The sequence below is a fragment of the Vicugna pacos genome, chromosome 14 (assembly GCF_048564905.1).
Source record: "Vicugna pacos chromosome 14, VicPac4, whole genome shotgun sequence".
In the NCBI taxonomy this organism is placed as follows: Eukaryota; Metazoa; Chordata; class Mammalia; order Artiodactyla; family Camelidae; genus Vicugna; species Vicugna pacos.
The window spans coordinates 10,463,494-10,484,307 of NC_133000.1; positions in this window are offsets into that span (position 1 = coordinate 10,463,494).

The window sequence follows — 20,814 nt, forward strand, 5'->3', positions numbered from 1 at the left end:
TTTATCTGCTATCTGGTTTATTCCTTATGATGCCAGCCTCTTGTGAACAGTTGACATTTTTGGACAGTTTATCCTCACCTATCTGCCTGTCCTTTTAACTCACTCTATGTGCCACAGAACACAGTGTGTGGATTCAGACAGAGGCTGGTTCAAATCCTAAAGCCCTAAATATTACCTCTGTGAACTTGGCCACCTCTCTGAGCCTCCAAGATCTTGACAACATAAAAAGAATAGTCACTTCCATAGGGGTTGTAAAAATTAAGTAGAACTGGTATGTAAACCATCTAACACTGCACTGCCTGATGATGCGTGGTAATATTGTCTCTGCAAATATCAAGCAAACGTGTAGAACTTTTGGCTCCTGAAGGTTCAAATGTTCCCACTTTTTCCTGCCTATCTACTCTTCCTACCTTCATGAATTTAATTCCTCTTCCATTCTTCTTTTTTCCACACCCCGAACTTAACCTCTCATTTCTTTGCCCTTCCTGTCCCACTGTCTTCTTGCTTTCCTTGCTCCCTCTCTAAGCTCCCATGGCCTCAGCAAAGACACACAAGGGGGAGGACTTGTACAGCTGTTCCCCTCAATAGCCCTTCTTCCAGCCTAGCTCCTCCCCAAGGTCTGCTGGGATCTCTGAGTTTCTGAACTGAGAAGGAGTCTGCTGAGGCAGGGCGTACCACATGCCATGAAAATGCTTGCGAGGGCCTGAGGAAAGTAGCAATCAGCCAAAGAACCCAACAAATTGCTGAACAGGAAAAAGGATCTTATGCGGTTCAGTAAACCTGATGTCTCTGAGACTTTCAACCTCTCTTTCTGCCTGTGCTAGTGCAGCTCTCAATCGGCTGTTCCATATAAGTATCAGAGTGTTTCAAGCTTATTTGTACACTCTGCTTCAGTGACCCTGCAGGTGATTTACCCTGCACTGTTGACAAGGCTGAATGAAATGCCCAGTTCTGCCTGAATTCCTTTTCCCCTTTAGAGACTCTGCCGCCTCCTGGTTTGGGTTCCCTCCAACTTGGGAGAGTGGTGTGTTCCGCTCCATCCTGCCTCCCCTTCCTTCTGATGCTGTCCTTCCTTCACCCAAAGGCTCCTCTTCTCCAGTGATTCCATTGGCTTCTTCAGCTTTTCCCAGGAATGACAAGCCTGTCACTTGGGGATTGGTCTGCCCTGCGCTCAGAGTCAGCAGCCCCGGCGGGCGTGTTCTTCTGCACCCTTGGCGACTTCAGACTGAACTGACTTGTGGTGCCAGCAAAGCTGAGAGGACCTAGAGACGTTTACACTCCAGTCTATAAAAGTTTCCCCAAAGGATCTGATTTCCAATTACACTGCTATGAGCATGTACTGAAGGAGTTAACTGATTTATGAAATCAATATGCATGGTCCAATCATTTGTGACAGAACTCACTCACTATGTGACATACACTTTACCAAAAAAAAAAATAGAAAAGAAGAGAAACATTATTTAGAATGATCAGATTTGGTGGTGGAATGGCTTTTTCTTACTCTTGGTGCTACATCTGTTCCAAAATATAACTAATATATGTAGAAACATTTCCCTCTAGTCTTGATGCCACTCTTTCCTCCTACATTAATGCCACATTCAGTATCTCAAATTTGACACAACGATTTAGCCAAGAAACGTCGTCATGTATGAAGAATAGCATTTTTAAAGCTGTTCCTCTCTATATAACACACACGCTTATTCTCTGGATGGGCCTCCCTGGTCCTAACTTAATTTGGGAGGGAGAGAGAAAACAGGAAGGATGCCAAGACCTTGGGAACATGGCTCAGAAAGTGGGGGACACCAGGGTTGCTAGGAACAGGCAGAGCACTTATGGAGGGAAATGATCTAATTTATAAAGACATGTCCTTAGGAGGCCACCTGAGTGAGCCAAAGTGAACTGTCCAGAGCTGCAAGGGGACCTCAGCTTTCACTGTTCCCTGATCATCTAGACTTTGTGGAAGAGTTGCTGCCACTTCCTTTGCTTCCATTCACTCAACAACCTGCTGCAGGCTGGTTTCTGCAAACACACACACACACACACACGACTAAAATCACTATGTTCTTTGATGGTCACCAACAACTTTTTTGTCGTTAAATTCAATGGACACATCTCTATCCTTCCCCAGTCTGAGCTCCCTGCAGCTGTTGAACATCCCCTCCTCAAAACTCTTTCTTCCCTTTGCTTTAAGACCCCACACTCCCCTGGCATTCCTCCGGCCACTGCTCCAATCTCTTTCTCCACATCTTTTTTTCTGCATCACTTTTCTTCTTTTAAATGTTAGTGTTCCTCAAATATCTGCCATTGTCTTCTTTCCTTTTCATTCTACACAATCACATCCACTCCTGAGGAGTCATTTCTGTCTACATGCTTATGACTCTCCGTTAACCTACAATCCAACTACCTCCTGCCCCAAACTCAGCACATCCAACACTAATGTCCCATCTTCCCACTCTGCGCCCCTCGACTTGCTCCCTCACTGGTAGCTACCATGCTTGGTTCCTGCTACTGCCTCACCTACATTCAAACAGTCTCAAAGGTCTGACCATCAGACTTCCAAAGATCTCAGTTTGACCACTTCCCCTCAACACCATTGATCTATTTCAGGACACGTAGCTACAGTCCTTAACTGGTCTTCCAACCACCATAGTCATTCTCTTCCTGTCTATTCTCCAATCTGCAGCCAAAGCAATCTTAAGAAAATTCAAATTTTTTTACTATGTACCATTCTTCAGTGGCTTTCCACTGAACTCAGAATAAAGATAATTTCTCCAGTGGTTGGCTGTAAGACCTTTAGGCAACGCCCCTCAGTTCCTTATCTCTGCTGGCTCTCCCAGACTTCTCTCCTTGTTTCCCCAGTTAGTCCTGCCCACACGCTCCACCCACCCCAATATGGAAGGAAGGGCTTGCAATACTGCTCCCTCCTCTACCCCAAGATCTCTGCACATGCAGCTTCTTTTGTCTGGGAACATTAATACCTCTCCCCATCTCTAAAGGCTAGATCATACACAGCCTTTAGCTTTTCACTTAGACGTCAGCTCCTCCATGGGTCTTGTGTGACCCTCCCAGGCCAGGTCAGGTATCTCATATGGGATTCATGCCGCCCCTGCTGGTGGAATACTCAGCACACATCGCTGCACTGATTACTCTGTCTCCCCTCACACGTGGTACTCTGAGCTTGCAAGTCATCCTTACAGCCTAAGTCCCAGGACATGAGGTACCCTCCATAAAGAATCCATAAATGAACATGTGTCATCTAAGAAAAAAAAGGTAAATGTCCTTTGTGCTCATCAGAATTTTCATACAGAATTCATTTAGAGAAACTAACCAAGTAAAATTCATTTTCAAATGTTTGCTTACAAATGGCACAATATCTCATAAAGCAAGTGAAAGCAGGAAAAAGTGCTTAGTTTAAATGGTTTTTTTCAAGTCATTTAACTGCATAAAGCTCAGGGTAGCCTCTTCCAGCATCTGCACTTCCCAATCTGCAGGTTTTGGACCTGTTTCAGTTTCCTTTGAGGCTGAGAAGTATTACGCACTTCATTCCATGCCCTCACTAGGGACCGTGTGCCCCAGCTACGCTGATTCTCTTTCGGGTCCCCTTTCTCTTTGCCAAAAGAAGCTCTGTGACTCAGCAGCTTATAACCTGCCTTCTTAAATGATAGACCTTTTGGCTCAAAGCAAACAAACGCAATTTACCATTACACACCACACAACAATCAAGTTAGAAAAACACTGAACAGATCCCCGTATAATCAGAAAATATCTGCTTATAAACTGCATGTATCTAGAATCATATTTTTTTCAGGGTGAGATGGCCATTCAGCAGCGCTTGGCTATGTTGTCATGGTGAATGCTGAAGCACAACAAAGACGTCCTCGTGAAGGAAGCATGCTGTTAGTACTCTGGGCTCTGATTTTTTCCTCGCAGGATAAAGATGGTATTTTACCAGAAATAATCTATACCCTGGCATCTGATGTAACGCGAATCTGATGAAAAATAGAAGACTCCTTTAAAAGTAAGGACATGAAATCCTCTGGTTCACACAATGTGCGGATTGAGAACTCTGGTGGATTTTAGAAATGTGGGGTGCAGGCTGTGTTCTGAATGCACTAATATAGATTTTTATTGGTGGTCTGTTCCTAATACCTGTGAAAACATACTTTACGTAAAACCTGAATGAATGCAGATGGAGGTTTTCCTATATTTGTACTTCGTTGTACTTCCTGACACTAGGGCTATAGAAAGCTGAAAAACTGGTAGCCTCAAAGATTTTAAATGCAGCTGGAGAAGTTCTGCATATTTTAGGTCCCTGTTAGATAGATTCTGTGATGCACTAGACGATCACTCCTCATCGAAAATAAAGAAGACGCAGACCCTGTCCTCAAGGTGCTCACAGTCTGGTGCAGATGAGGAGGGAGGGAAGGAGGAAAAAGGAAACAAACACACTAGGCACTATGTAAGATGTTTACATAATTTCACTTCATCTTCATGATAATGCCATGTGGTTGGGATTATTAGCTCTGTCTGTCAGAGAAAGAAAGAGAGGCTCAGAGATCCGTTCCCTAAGATTATCCTGGTAGCAACTTGCTACAAAGCAAGGTGACAGGAGCTGTAGGAGCCAGAGAAGGAGGCGGGGCCGCATTACTGAGTGGTGATGACATCATCAACCGAGATAACCAATAGGAACGTGGGAAGGAAGTTTACAAGGTTAGACATAATGAATTTGGAGGTCTCAATTTTGATGTCTCTGTACTTCATTCCCGAGAAGAGTCTCCACTCCATCAGACTCCTCCTCAGCCTGTAACACAGCAAGCTCTCTCATCCTGAAAGTCTAAGTCGATGTGGCCATCCTTGGACACCTGCTTCTGTTCTGCAGGCTTTATTCCATGACACCATGTCCTCCTGCTCCTTGCATTTCACACAACTTCTGCTTTATCTTTTTTGGTGGATTCCTCTCCTTTGACGTGCCTTTTAAACATTGGGTTTTGTTTTTCACCCCAAAGTTCAGTCCTGGCCTCTTCTCTTCTGGATTTGTACATAACCCCTGGGGATCTCACCCATGCCGTAAGCCTGGCATCCCCCTCAACTCCAGACCCCAATTTCCAGCTGTCTGTCACTGCTCCCTGTCTGGGTTTCCACTGACAGGAATGCGAAGCCAGCCATTTTCAAATGGTGTGACTGTCCTTACTGGCTACAGAACACTGGAGAATCATGACATCTTCCCCAATTCTACAATGAATAAACTTGTTGAGCTATTATCCCAGATTCCTAATCAAACACCAATTTTCTCTAACCTCCACCCCCACCCAATATTTCCTCAAGGAGTGATATTTGGAATAATACGATGATTTAAAAATCTCCTTTCCTTTCATTTCATTGTCCCCACATGGCCAACCAGAATTGAATAACTACAAAAACTTAGAACACTGCTACAGTTCCCAAAATGCGTCCTCCCATGTCTGATCCAATGCCACTACACTGCCAGATAAATCTTCCAAACACATACATTATGTACCATTTTGAGGCCCTGCTCAAGACCCTGTAATGGCTCCCACTGCTTTCTGCATTAAGTCTTAGTTCCTTTGTGCAGCTTTTTAAGACCCTCTAAATTTGGCTCTAATGCTACTTATTTATACTCTTCTCCTCCAAGGCCGCCTTTTCATGGACAGAACCATCTCTTCTCTATACAGGGCCCTGACACCTAGTGGGTTCTGTCTCCACTCCCTTACCAGCTGGAGTGCCTTCCTGCCCTCTCCAACTCCCTCCCACTCCTCCTCCATCCCTTCAGGGCCAAGGGAAGTTCTCCCCTTTCCACAGAGTTGTCCAACTTTTCCAGCCCCTGTGGGGCACTCTTCCTGCCCAGGACAGACAAAGTCAAAATGAGGTAATGTTTGGGAGGGGATGGGTTCTCAATTGTTCTTTGTCTGCTGGGGCTCCTTTGGAAATGCATCTTCAGTTTCTTTCTCTGCTCCCTACACAACTAGGGAAGGGCAAAGCAAGCAGCAGACGTGAACACCGACCGAGCGCTCGACGGTAGAGTGTGCACCTGTCCTTTAGCTCTGAGGCCAGCACTTTATCTCTAGTTGAATGTCAGCAGCTGGGGAACCAGTGACTAACATTCTTACTACAAACCCAGTTGTTTTAGTGAATGGAAACCTCTAACCGGATGAGTCACAGAGAAGCCTCCATAACTTCATTCAACACTAAGCAAGATGTAATGTTTTCCTCTGGCAGGTTTCAGATATGTGCAGTTGGCTTGGAATCTGTGCCCTATTTTAAAGGTGATAAAAAGCTAATGAGAAGAAATGATGGGGGAGTTTACGGCTACGGAAATTTTAAGCTTCAATCATCCACACCTCCTTTATGTCACCTGCTACCTGGGCTCAATTCACGTGCTCATGTCGCCTGACAGTCTTTCCAAGATTTAATATGTCACCATTTCACGGCTACTTACGTGTAGTGCCTGTTTGCTGCTTTTGATTCATTTAGGAGAGACACGACTAATGTGGAAAGGAACAGAACTTGAGCCTCTTGGTTTAACTCTTAAACTCCTCTTCTTCAGATGCTTATAGAAGATCCAGGCCCTTCCCAGACTCTCTGCAGTCTGTTTCTTCAGTCGTTTCAAATATTAGAATTAGCTTCCCCTGAATGTTTATTCTAAACGTTAATTATATATTAACAGAAGAACCAAAAATAAATAGCATTTATATTTTTGGTTTCCAGTAGTTATTTATGTCTCTGTCTTCAGAATGAAGTCACTTCCTTACTGCCTAATCAGAAGCCTGAATTTAGGTAACAAGGACAGCCATGGACCTAGTATTTCAAAACAGAAAAATAATTTCATAGCTGACGATGCTTGTTTCCATGGCCATTACCCGGTGGTCTTCACTGAATGCTGTCCCTGGGCTGCCTGGAAACCACATATCCACCCTCCAAGACCCAGTTCTAATGTCTTTCTCTCCATGAGGTCTCCTCTAACTCCCCCGGCAGAGCTGGGCCTCTCTTCTTCGTATTCCTATAGCACTTAAAATTTTTTTTTATTGAAGTATAATCAGTTTACAATGCTGTGTCAATTTCTGGTGTTCAGCATAATGTCCAGTCATACATATACACACATACATTCCTTCAGTCTTGCCCTTCACCAGTTGAGGCAACTCTTAGTGACGTCTCTAAAATGTGTCTACAAGTTATCACTCCTTTGATGGGTGAATCCTATGATCTGAGGGATGAGGTGCAGATTCCTTTGCGAGAACAAGGCCCTTCATGACCTGGTCCACATCCATCCGCACCTTCTACTCGGCTTCTGCCCTCCTCCACCTGTGCTCTGCACTCTCACCATTTCCAAACGACAGCACGTCTCTGGCACTTCTCTTTCGTGTTTCTGTGCTTCTGTTCTCTTAGCTGGGAACAGCCCTCATCTACTTTGTGGGCTTGAGGAACTGTTATTTATCTTACAAAATTTAGCTTAAATGTCACTTCCTCTTTGACCCCAGGTAAATGTGTTGCTCCACCCCGCGCCTCTTGAAGTCCTCACCCCTCTGTACAGTGGCGTCATTTGTTTATCTGTCTGTCTCCCTCCCAGGACTGGGTCTTATACACCTTTGTATACTCAGAGCTCAACTCCACGGGTGGCCTCCAGTAAGGGGATAATAAATATTTTTATTACAAAGACTTACATACAAAGCTAAACAAATCAAAGTCCTGCTTCGTGGAAATTAGTCTATGTCTGAGTCTTTACGAAGCCCATCTGGCATACTTCAAATTCTAATGACAATTACAGATTCTTAGCTGAACCTTCCTCTATGTGGGTTTCATGGCAAAGGTCCATGTTTTTTAAGAACTTTCCTGGGTTAACTCTTATGTTTTTATACAGAGAAGCCCTTTTTGGAAGCAGACCTTTCCACCCATACTTTTCCCCTTCTGTACTACGCATGGTTTACGCAACTTGTAGAAAGCCAGACTGCTTTATAGGTTCAAAACCACAATAACATTCCTCATTTTGTACCTGATTCATTGTAAACAGTAATATTAATGCTCTGGTAATTCTCCTGAGTTGTCATTGGGACCGGCTCACTGCTATCCTGGAGGGAAAGGTGAGAATTTAAGCGTGGGCTTTTTCTTATAAGCAGGTAGGCTTAGGGATTTTTAAAAGTCTCTCAGCCCATCCTCAAAAGCTGATATTAACATGAAGAGTTGTTTCCCCCATCCCACTTAGTTTATGACATAAATTATACTTTTGGAAGCCCCTGCAACTATTATTTCCTCCTCTTCCTGCTTAAAAAGCAAAATTGAAAATAAAACAATGAAAAATACAATTAGTTTAAAGATAATTGACCAAAAGAGAATTGATAATATTAAGCAAACAAGGTAGAATTAGATAGAATTTCATCCCAAGAGTTATCTGTGAGTGCTGAGTCATGGAAAAAGACAAAATTATATTCAGGAGGGAAACAAGATTGGACTGAAGGAGGGACAGGATAGGGCACTGGAGTAACAGGGCAAGACAAGGGCACTCAAGGGCAGTGAAGATGGTGGCTTGAAGCATCAAGAAAACAGAGGACAGAGTAGAGTAAGTGAGACTTGGCTATTTAGGAAAATAAGTCAGGAATACTGGGCACATTCATTAAAGGCACCGCACTGAATTCATCACCATGTGTACTCGGGGTAGCATGGTGGTCAGAGACACATCACATGTCATGTCTTATTCTCAACCAAGGACACAACTTCAGTTATTTCATAGCAAGTCCAAAACATCTGATGTTGAAATATAGTCGATATCATCCCTGAATTATATCTTTGAAATACAGTCACATTTTCAAATAAAAAAAAGATTTCAGCGAGACTTTAAAAACTTCGAAAGTACTACCATTCTGTTATGAATCTTAAAAACTTGGCTGTGTAGAGAAAATGAAAATGATCTTCAACTTGAGGTGTTTAGAAAAGTAATGTTCCGTGGGTTAAGGACCACTTGAGCAGAAATGAGAACGACTGGCTAAAGAAGTTTCAGTGCGGTCTGAATAGAAAACATGAATTTTGACTAAGCTTTTTCACTAGTGAGGCACTCAACCTCACCTGCTATGGAAATTCTCTGCGATGGGCACTGCCTTCCCAGGTCTGAGCACGAGAGGCCACCATCTGGGGAAAAGCTGCATTGGAAGACAGTGACTCTAATTTACTTATGTGGCAATTTGCCTGGAAATTTCTGTTCCAAATGGTCTCCCAGCTTCTCTTCCAGGAAGAATTAAAAGTAGCCAATTCACCATTCCTGTGCTTGACTGGAATACCAGAAACAATGGGCATGCTGTGAGTTTACTTTCAAGGAAGAAGAGCCAAATTCCAGAAATGTGAATATTTCGGGGGCACCATAGCAGATATTGAACGATGCTTTCTTTGCCTGGGGAACGTGTGACTTTCTATAAAAACAGTCCAGACCCAACCCTTCCATTTTCTCACACAAGGACACCTAGCCTTTTGAGAGGTTGTGTCACTCTTGTGACAGAAGAATCTGTAGCATAAGAAACCCTGTACTCTCTGGGGAGCTTTTCATTCTGAGAATGCACTCAGGACAGTCTGGTTCTCTCCCCTCACAAATATTCTAAAACTGTGCCATCAAATGGGGTGACTGTATGTGACTACTGAGCCCCTGAAAGGGGCTGGTCTAAACTGAGATGTGCTGGAAATGTAAAATACACACCGGATTTCTAACACTTAGTACCTCCCCCAAATGTAAAACAACTCGTTAATAATTTCACACCAATTAACATGTTAATAACATAATATCCTATCATATGATGATACAGTGGCTCAAATGAAACACATTGCTAAAATTGGTTTTACCTGTTTCTTTTTTTAATGTGGCTACTAGAAGATTAAAATTCTATACGTGTCCTGTATTAGCTTCCCACTAGACCTAGACAGTGTTCCTCTAAAATTGTGAAAACCCAACCTTTTCCTAAGTACTAGAATTGGACAGAACCCAGCAGGAATGCCAGCTTTGAAAGCCTGAGCTGGAACTTTAGATCCTAGATGCTGAGATGAAGGGTCGCACAATGAGCAGTAGAAGGATTTACCCTGGGAAGCAAGGTGATGGGCAAAGACAAATAAGCCATGAGGACCAGGTTTCCATGAGTGATTCAGGAGGGGAGCTGTGGTCCTCAGATGTGGTCCTCTGACCATTAGCATCAGCATCACCTCGGAACCCGTTAGACATGCAAATGCTCAGGTCCCATCCTTGACCCACTGAATCAGAAACGTGGAGGGTGGGACCCAGTAATCTCTGTATTAACAAGCCCACCCAGGTGATTCTCGTCCACTCTCATTTTAGAAATACTTTTATGTCTCATTTAACACCCACCTGCTCTGTGGGTTGGAATTAGTTTTCACCCCATTTAACAAGTGAAGAGACTATGTGATAAAGAAATTAAGAAACTCACCCCAATCACATAACCTTAAGTGGTAAAAAATCAGGCTTTCAACTCCTGTGTTTCTAATCCCAGGGTTGATACTCGTAATCAGATGTCAAATCAATAACAAAAACCAAAAGAAGAGAAATAGGGGATCTAGGTCAGCGGCTGTTAAGTTTTTTGGAGTCATCAACCTGAGAATCTGAGAAAACTCTGGTCCCTCTTCCACAAAAATGCACTTTTACACAAGCTGATAATTTCAGGAGGTCATTGACCCCTTGAGGATCCTGCCTGCGTTCAATTCTACAATCCCTCATCCAGAGCCCCAGACTGGATGATGAGTCATTCTTGTAGTAAACTAGTCCCCTTTTATAGGAATAGGGTTCCGTATGTAAAATGCTTCCTACTAAAGATACACCAAAGGAAAAATTCGGTCTTAAATGTTTGACAGATAAGAATTTGTTTCTTCTACTGGCTTAATCAGGAACAAAATGCTCATTAGTGGCTTATAACCTCAACTGCCTTTTAGCAGAGAGAGCAGCAGGCATCGAACGGGTCTTGAAATCTGAAACGGGCTGCATCTTGGGGATGGAGGGCCATGGACCTTGGTCACATTTGGTTGTAATGTCTGAGCCTTGCTATGAAATGAGTAAAGGACCTTGCTTATAGCGTCTGTCTTTCTCATTTGAAGATAATGTTAATGACAGGAATTTCTTCCTGCGATAGTTTTGGGAGCAAATTGAGCTGAAAAAATTAATGTACAATGAAAGTGCCTTTGTGTTTGCAGCACAGAGGCTATTTGCAGAGCCTGAAGCCACTTGATAAGCCCAGCGCAGCTCATTTTGAACCTGACCTGGAACTTTTATCATTTATTTCCAGACAATGGTGATCAAGTGCTTGGGGATGGTGGGGAAGGAGGGGAGACTGGTTTCTTTTTAATCCACCTGCAAAAATAAAGCTGAACATTTATTTTTCATAAAAGAGAAAATAGGTTGTCTTGAACTGTATTGGTAAATCCTTATTGTTCCCTTTAATAAGTAGTTCTACATTTCAGAAGACAGGGAAATACTAAGGGTGAATACATACCTCTCTTCACTTGGCATTTATTAAAAGCCTTGAAATAACAGGCAATCACTGATATAAATGGATTGAGTTCTGAAAGTTTGTACCTGGGAAATTTTTCTATAAAAATTATAAATAAAATAATATTTATCATACATACATTGGCTTTGTTTTCTTCTTTCCTAACAACATGAAAGATTATTTAACGTACATCTTTGGAATCATCCTGCAAAACCCAACCATTATTTATGGCACTATTTCCACGGGGTAATGCAATTAATGTTAGAAATCTATTTTCACCTATCACTAGCAAAAAGAGAGTCTTTTACTACCTTCAGCAAATCTCAAAAACAGATCAGGGATTTTTCTTTTGACGGGCTCTGGTGGAACTTTCTCCTCTCTGGCAGCTAGTTTTACAAGTGTGAGAAAATCCGCCCCCTGGTGGTGATCACATATAAACATGAAATATTAATAAATCAGGTGTTCATTGTAAACTGCTTATGCATTTCTTCCCTCCCTCACCATGAGGTTTTAAAACACATCTTTATATCTCCCAAAACATCTAGGGAATTATGTTGCATCTGAGAGACAATCAGCAAGTATGATGGATAATTACTAAGAACATTGAATCTTTAGTGACAATTGGACAAGGGTGAATGACATTCTTGCTAGCTCCCGGCATAGACTCAAAAGCAAAAGGGTTTTTCTTCCAATATGAGTACACCAACATAGGATTTACTTTAAAGTGGCTCCCAATAGTACCAATACATTTCTAACAAACTAGTCCCTAAATTGAAATTTCTGTGCCCAGCTTTTTCAAACACCACATCCTCCACACACACACACACACACATCCTTCCTATCACATTTAATGTTCCAGTTAAACTGGTGTTCTTGTCATTTCCCCAGACACAATTTTCACTGCTCCCCTTTGCCTTTATTTATGGTTCTCCTTTGGCCTTACTGCCTAGAAGGGATTCCCTTTTTCTTTCTATATTGCCTTAAGTCTCATGGTCCAACACTGCTACCCTCTAGCAATATGAAGAATAGTTACTCTATCTTTCTTTCCTGAGATATATTGAGAACCTGGACTATACAATGCTTGGGACTGTGATCTCTCTCGTATTAAAAAATTAAAAAGAACAAGTCAAAACCAATTTTTTGTCTTCACAGACATAGAAAACAAACTTATTGTCATTAAAGGGGAAAGGGAGGGGAACGGATACATTAGGAGTTTGGGATTAGCAGATACAAACTACTACATATAAAACAGATAAACAACAAGGCCCTACAGTATAGCATATGGAAGTATTCAATATCTTGTAATAAACTATAATAGTAAAGAATATGAAAAATAATATATATCTGAGTCACATTGCTGTATACCAGAAACTAACATGACGTTGTAAATCAACTATATTTCAATTAAAAACAAACGGATTTTTGTCTGAATTACCCTGCCTAAATAACGAACACTTCCTTATATCTTATCTTACTTCTAATTTTCCATTCCACACAGTTCAAAACTTGATTATATAACATCTTGTTCAGATGTTTCTAAATTAGGTTATAAGCTCCTAGGCCAAAAACTTTTTGTACACTTTTATACGTCTTTACTTCAGGGATCGTTTACCACATTTAATCATTCATTTACTTAATCCACTCATTCAATGAGCATCTATGAAATGTGAATGAGACATTGTTGGTGATATACATTGTGCTTACCTCTAACCATTCATCCAACCCAATATTCTATCTTTCGGCCACACTGGCCTGCTTGCTGCATTTTATCAATTCTGTTTCAGTGAATACTGTTTTCTTTTCTTGAATGTTCTTTCTATGATCCTTGTCCACCTGACCAATGACAGATAATCTTGAGGTTACTGATGTAACAGAGTGTCAAGGAAGGAAGTCAGAAGGGGCTGTGGAGAAAGGCCTTGGCAATGAAGAGTTAGCAGTACGTTATTACTCACTGATAAGCCAATCACTGATGATTGTTGGTTGTGAAATAGCTAGACATACGATGTTCCCTAAGAGGCAAGACCCAAATGTTGCCTCTTCTTCCTTGCTTTCCCTAGGCCCATTCATCACCTCTCAATAAAACAGAGAATTATTTCTCTAGAAATTAATTCTGCTAGAATTATTTCCTCTTCTACTTTAATGAGAAAACCAAGCCATCACTTACGAGTTCCTTCATTCCCAAAGTTCTAACAAAGAAATGAAATTTCTTCATTTCTAAGGTTCTCTTTTCTGAGATTGACTTAGGATTCTATTCCCTCCAGCCTCTTCTCTGAGACATTCTTGCCATAATATATTCGTCTTTCCCTCTTGATTGGGGTCTTGCAGTCTATCCACAAATATGCACAGATGCCCCTACCCCGAATCCTTTCCCCCTTCTAGCTAACATCATTATTTCTAACCTTTCTCACCCAACAATTCCAGTGGGCACTACACTCACTGGTATACCCTCCATTTCGCTATTAAGGCATTTCTCCACAGCCCCTTTCAGCTTTCTTCTTCATCTTTTTCACTGTTACCCCAGTTCCCTTAAGGTCATCTAACAACAACAACAACAAAATTGAGCTACCAAATGCAACAGCCTTATTTTCATTTCTATTTGACATAGGTGATCTACCCCAGATCTTGAAATGCTCTCCTGCCAGTCTTTCTGGACATCACAACACCCTTGTTTTCTTCTACCTTTCCAAGTACACCCTTCAGACTTCCACTTGAATTCCTCCTTCCTCCTTCTCCTTCAGCCTAGATATGTCCTTGATTCTTATCTCTTCAATAGATATTTTACTTTCACAATTTTAACCATCATTCTTACATAGACCAGTCCCATATGTAAGTCTTGGCCTCTCTATCAGGCTCTGGTTCTGACTTCTGTCTGCCTATGGGATGCTTTCACTTACAGATACCACCAACACTTGCCACCACATCACTATAACTAATTTTCATTATCTCTTTTCCAAAGACACCTTTGTGTCTATGTCTTACATTTCCTTCCAGAAGAACCACATTAAAACCATGACCAAGAGATAAAGATCTCTGTTACTTTTAAACCCTTGCAAAAATGATAATTTCTTAAGCTTCTTAGGCAAACAAAATTTTTAAGCCAGGCTACAGAGAACTGAAGGGAAAATGATGATTCTTTTACATCTTAAGATAGATACAGTTCTGTGTTTTAAGACTCTAGATAAAAAAAGGATCATTTTACAAAGAAAATCCCTTCTATGGAGGCACATAAAGAGACTTAGGTAGATTCTTTAAAAGACAAGATAGGCTTAAGAGTACTTACCTTAGAGGAATCATTGATTTCAGATATAAGGCAAAAAGAGATCTTGGAAAAATAAGATGCTATATGAATGCAGAGATTGCTTCTATCTAATTATGTTAATTTAATTCCTTTACTCCATGGAGATCATGCCCTAAAGATTTCAGAAGATTTAGTCATCTTCTTCTGTTATAAATTTACTTTAAATCTTTCTTTCTTTGGCTGTCTACCTTTTGGTCTAGAAGGTTTTGGTACAAAATATTTCCATTAGAAGAAATATTTGACTAACCCTTTAAAGTATGAACAAAATAACATCTGTTCTGGATTGCTAGCTGCTTCTTGAATAATAAGTCTTCCTACAGTTAAAAATGGATAATTAAAGTCTCTTTTAGAGACTTGATTTCAGAGAAAGGAAGCTCAGTAATTAAAATGAAAATGAAAAAAAAGAAAATGAAAACTGATCAGAAGTGAATAACAATTTTCCATTTCCATTTAAAGGAATCTCTCAGGCACAAGTTTTATTCACATTATCCAGGAGGCTACTCAGAGTATTTATGTACTTTCCAAATAGTCTCAGATTTTGAGTAAAGCAAAGGCAAGCTATGTTATTTTGGTTCTATAAGATAAATAGGAATAAATAGCAATTCAAAAGTTCATGTTGTATCACAGGCTGAGAAAGGGGGGAAAAAGAACCAGCATGTGTTGATCAGGAGTAACTGGCCAAGGCCCTCTGTCCCCCGCACCCCACAATGGCCTCTTTCTGGGCAAATCTCAGCTGAGCAAGGTCACTATGGCAGTTCTAAGGTTGCTATGCCTTCAGAGCCCATCTGCCTCTCAACACCCGAAAGGTGACAAGGAACTGCTCATCATTAAGGGGCTGCTGTAGGTCTCCAGGTTGGAATGTTCTACCAGAGGTCAAAGATGCAACTAACCTCAAACAGGGATGCTCTTTATCCATTCCCATGATGTGGCAGTCAAATGTGTTCAACATATTCATGGCTTTTAGTTCCGCCCTAACAACAGGAGAGAAGCACTGACCTCCACAGGTCTGTGAAAGAACCCCAAAACACCTGAAACATTCTCTGCAAGAAAATCTCAAAATCCCATGGAAATCAACAAGAAAAGACCACGAGAGGAAAACAAAGCTCACTTCTTTTTTCTAAACTAATATTGTTGACATTTCCCATCCACAGCATTCACACCAAGCTAAAGTGATTAATTATCTCACTTGTCACCTTCATAAAAGTTTAAGTTCTACTTGAGATGATTGGAGAACAGCTTAGCAATAATCAAAGCTTAGCAAAAACCAAAGCCACTAATTGCTCATTATCAGTTGAAGGAGTTTCATTTTTAATATAATCTCTATTCCCCAAACTCTGTTTAATGAAGAAACTAAAGTATTAAAGACATCAGTCGTCACAGGCAAGGCTTTAGACCTTACAAAAGGTCTAAAGAGAATCAAAACAGCCTATTATTCAAGGTTCTATGTGGGAAAGTTGGGGGATCTGACGTTGCTGTAATCCAGGTGGGCTCCAAAGAGCATTTGGTTACATGTCTGTAAATGTGTTCATTTTGTTAGCTAATTTTGGACACTGTTAATTGCTGTACTTATATTAACCTATTTTTTTAAACAGGTAGCTTTGAGTGGTATACAACGACATGGCTATCTTGAAAATAATTTTGGTATAATATAATAGACTGTGCCCAAGGCATTGGATAGTTTGTTTTTGTTCCACTTCTTTTCACCATACATGCACAAACTTAATGGGATTCAACACACTTGAAACTTCTCAAAATAAGAACTTCATTCTATTTTAATGTCTGAATATGACATATTACTGAATAGGTGAGTGTGACAAGTAGAAAGCATAATTCCTGATGCCACAGAGGGCAGGTAGGTAAGCCCAGAGTTTCCGTGGGTCAGCTCCAGCTGGGACCCCAGCAGGGTGACAAGTGGTTCTGGATGGCAGCTGCCCCACTCCAGGCAACTGGGGACTGCAGGTCCTGACAGATGCCTTGATCATCATGGAAGCAGAAGCCTCACTGGAAGTAGGTGCAGACCTGGGGCACCTCCCTGTTGTGAGCAAAGTGGCAGCTTGGACCCCCAGTGACAGGCACCTTGGGTGAAGTTCGCCATTGGGAGTGGGGACAGCTCTCCCCACCAGGGCCGCTGCCACCCAGCCCCACAGGGTCCATCCCAGCTGCTGCCCCTATTAAGAATCCTGATTTATTTTTTAATCCAATTTGACATTCTCTCTTAGCTGGCAAATTTGGTCCATATACATCTATTTTTATTGCAATGTATTTGAAAATATTTCTATTGTCCTATTTTCTGTTTCCTCTTTGTCTTGCTATTTTAATGCATTTTCTCTCCTTTCCTTTTTGCCTTTTGATCTAGCCCATTTTTAAAATTCATCTAGTTGCCTTCTGAAATATTGAAAGTTATTCACTATGTTTTTATTTTATCTAACCCTTAATAACTTCATATTTACATATAACTTAAAATCAAAGTTAACATCTCCACCTTCCTCTAACAAATAAAAGATCTTAGAAAGCTTTAACTAACACCACTTGCTCACCAGATATCCTCACCCCATTTCTATTTCTATCTTAATTTTTTTACTGGCAAAATTAAATATTTTTGTCATAGACTCAACATTTTAGATTTACTCATATATTAATCTTTGTTCATCATTTCTTATTGTACCTCAGACACACCTTTAGTTTCCTTTTTCTTCTGCCTAAAGTAAGTCCTTTAGAAGCTTTAATAAGGGTCTGTTGGTAACAAACTGTCCAAATCTTTTTGTTGAAAATGTCTTTATTTTGCCCTCATTCTCCAATGCAATTTTAACTAGGTATATATTACCAGATAGACAATTCTTTTCTTTCAGCATTTTGAAAATACTGTTCTCCCTCCGTTGTTAATGTTAACAAGTCGGCTCTCTCACTAAGAAATAGTGCCACCCAAAGGGTGGTCTACAGAGCTTGTCAGAACTGTAGATCTCAGACCCTACCCGACTCCACCAACTGAATCAAAGCCTTGAAGTAGTAGGGCCCAGGAATCTATACCATTGTTTACTAGCGTTCCAGGTGCTTCTAGGTTCATCAGAAGTTGAGAACTTAAGAGTAGTACATGTAGGCAACTTCCTTTCATCAATTCCTGTTTTGAAGATCTTCAATACAATAATGATACATCTAGATGTAGGTTTATTTTATTTATTGTGCTTAGAAACTTTCATTTTCTTACATTGGAAGGTTCATGCCTTTCAATAATTCAGGGAAATCATCAGCCATTATTTCATCAAATATCATCTTTCCTACATACATTTTCTCCTTCTGTAATTCCAATAACATGTGTTTTAAACATTTTCATTTCTTTCTTCCTAGAGTTTTTAATGTAGATCCCTTATACATTAATATTCTTAATGTTGTTTTCATAGGAAGAAAAAGTTCTGAATAGGAATATCTATACATGATTACATCTGCAGAAATTTAATCCAATTCAACAACTTATCCAGCAGATACTCAGTGACCCACACATACCTCTAGTCCCAGAATTGGGAAAGAACTTTGCACTAAAATTATATAGTATTTTACTGTCATTGCAATACCTTACAGCTTACCAAAAGAGCATCACCAAAGATATCCTGTAAAATGGAATGACTGAGACCCTCCAGTGTGTATTTAAATAAAATCTCTTAGAAAATGGTCAAGTTTATATTACTTCGATTTTCAGAATGCAATGTGTTTTTTTCACAAAAAGATCCCCATGTTGATGCAATGATTTATTTTTAAACGCTTCTCAGTGAAGAAATGGTCAAGCTGAAAAAAAACTCCAAGATCTTTTCCTTTGACTTTAAAGCTTATTTCATTAATAGTTATGTTCCCAGACTCCACAGAAAATCTGTTTTCTTGGTATTTCAAGGAACTTTCACCGAATCTGGTGAGTCAGTTATCTTCACAGAAAAGCATGTCAGCAGTTTAAGAATGCTGGAATAATGGCTTCGTCTGAGCCCTCCTGTGATTCCCCTCCACTGGAAAACACAAGAGGGACAAAGGGCTTGAGCGGAAATGAAATCAGACATGGAACCTAATGGAGGGAGAGGCATATTTTTCCTTAAAATGCTGATGGATGAATGGGAAACTTAAAGCTTGAGTGTCTTAAAAAGCTTTTAAGACTAATTTATCTATAATGATAATATGTCTGTGTACTGTGTAAATAAGAACCTGGAATGGACACTTCTGCCACATTTCATTGTGACAGAAGGGAGATTTGATGAAAGCTTTCCCTACACTGAGTTTTTGGATAAACTCTTCCTCTGATTATTAAATGTCCAATTGTTTGAGATGCTTGCACTGAGAATCAGATAGCCACAGGGTCAGATTATTGCAGGAAATTTTTATGGGTGAGTTACACAGATTCAACCTGACTAGTTCGTGAAAGCTCAGCCGAGGCTGTGGAAACTCCCATCTGTCCGCCATCACCACTATCTTCACAGGGATACAGGGACAGCGGGCTGAGGACCAGTGCCTGCCATCAACGTAGCGCTCTATCTACATCCAGAAACTCCTTCCAAAGAAATTCTCTTCTTCTCTCTCTTCATCCAGAAACCCTCTAAAACAGGCAGAAACTACTGTCATCTGAGCCTTCCCTTGCCTCACTCCCCTCTCTCCTGTAACTTCCACCTCTCCCTTTCTGCTGGCTGTATCCCATTAGCCTAGATACACACACAAGTCCCCCATCTCAAAAAAGGAATGAACAGAAAGCAAAGCAAGTCCTCTTTGATTTCTGCCTATTTGACAACAAGTTTTTCACTCCCTTCACTTTCAACTCACTGAAAGGGTAGTGCATTTCCACATCCTCACTTCCATATTTTCCTTCATTCTCAAACCCGCTATATAGTTTGGCTTCTGCCTGGATTCCCACCAACCCCCTTGCCTTAAGTGTTTCTGGAAATCACAACTAGTTACCATCTTGAAGGAGGCTCAGTGACTGACTGACTTGGGGAAGCAGTGAGGCCTACTGTTCTCACAGCAATGGAGGCCCTATACTATATGGAGGAGCCTCGCATAATGGAAGATCACAAGCAGATCTGAGGAGCAGAAGAGGTCATCTGTCTCGGGCACATCCTATGCCCACAGTTCTCTCGGCCTCACCTGTCATCTGGCTCTTGGCCATTTGTTCTGCCTCAATTACTGCCACAATGACCAGCTCCACGTGGGCTCGTGCAGTCCTGCTGCGGAGCAGACAGCTGGGGTCTCTGGCCCCTCTTCCTAACGCGACACTCAGATGGCGCCCCGCACCACGAGGCGTGGGAGCGGCTCTCCACAAGGTGCCCAGTGATGCAATCCGGAGTACAGGGAGCTAACACTCGGTGGGGGAACTGTGCTCACTGGGAGACAAGAGAAGGGAGAGTGCTAGCAGACAAAGTCCCTCTCCACACACCCTCGGACGGACGGCTCTCGGGCACGGATTTTCTGTACAGCCTGTCTGCGGGCGTTTCATGTGGCTGAGAAACTGGCTGTTTCTTCATGAAGCAACGGCCAGCTCCGTAACGTTAGACCTTGTGTTACCACCCAGCCCTCCCTGACTCACTTCACTTCCCCTGTCTCACTGCCCTGAGATTACCCTTCCCAGGAAAGCATAACATTTAATTCCTGCCTCAGGTTCTGTTTGGCAAAGAATCTGGGCTCAGTCTCATTTCATTGCTTACTCTACCTAGAGAAAACCTCAGATCTGGCTCCTGCTGATCTTTCCAATCTTATCACCTGATGGTCCCCCGCTCTCATCTTTGGGTAAACCAAGCAGGCTAAATGACAGGTTTCTGAGCTGTCCTCTTTTCCACAGCGTCATATGTCTGCTTCTTCTCTTCCTTCTGCCTGGAGAACCTCCCCTGGCCAGTCCCTCTGTGAAGCCCCAACCACGCCATGATCAAGCTCGGACAACAGTCAATCCAGTACTTCACAAAACATCATTAAAATGAATGAGAATATTAAGAAGCCTCCTCTGAGTCTCTCTGCTTAGTACTGAAAGATTAAAAAGACAAAAAGCCACACGCGATTGGATAA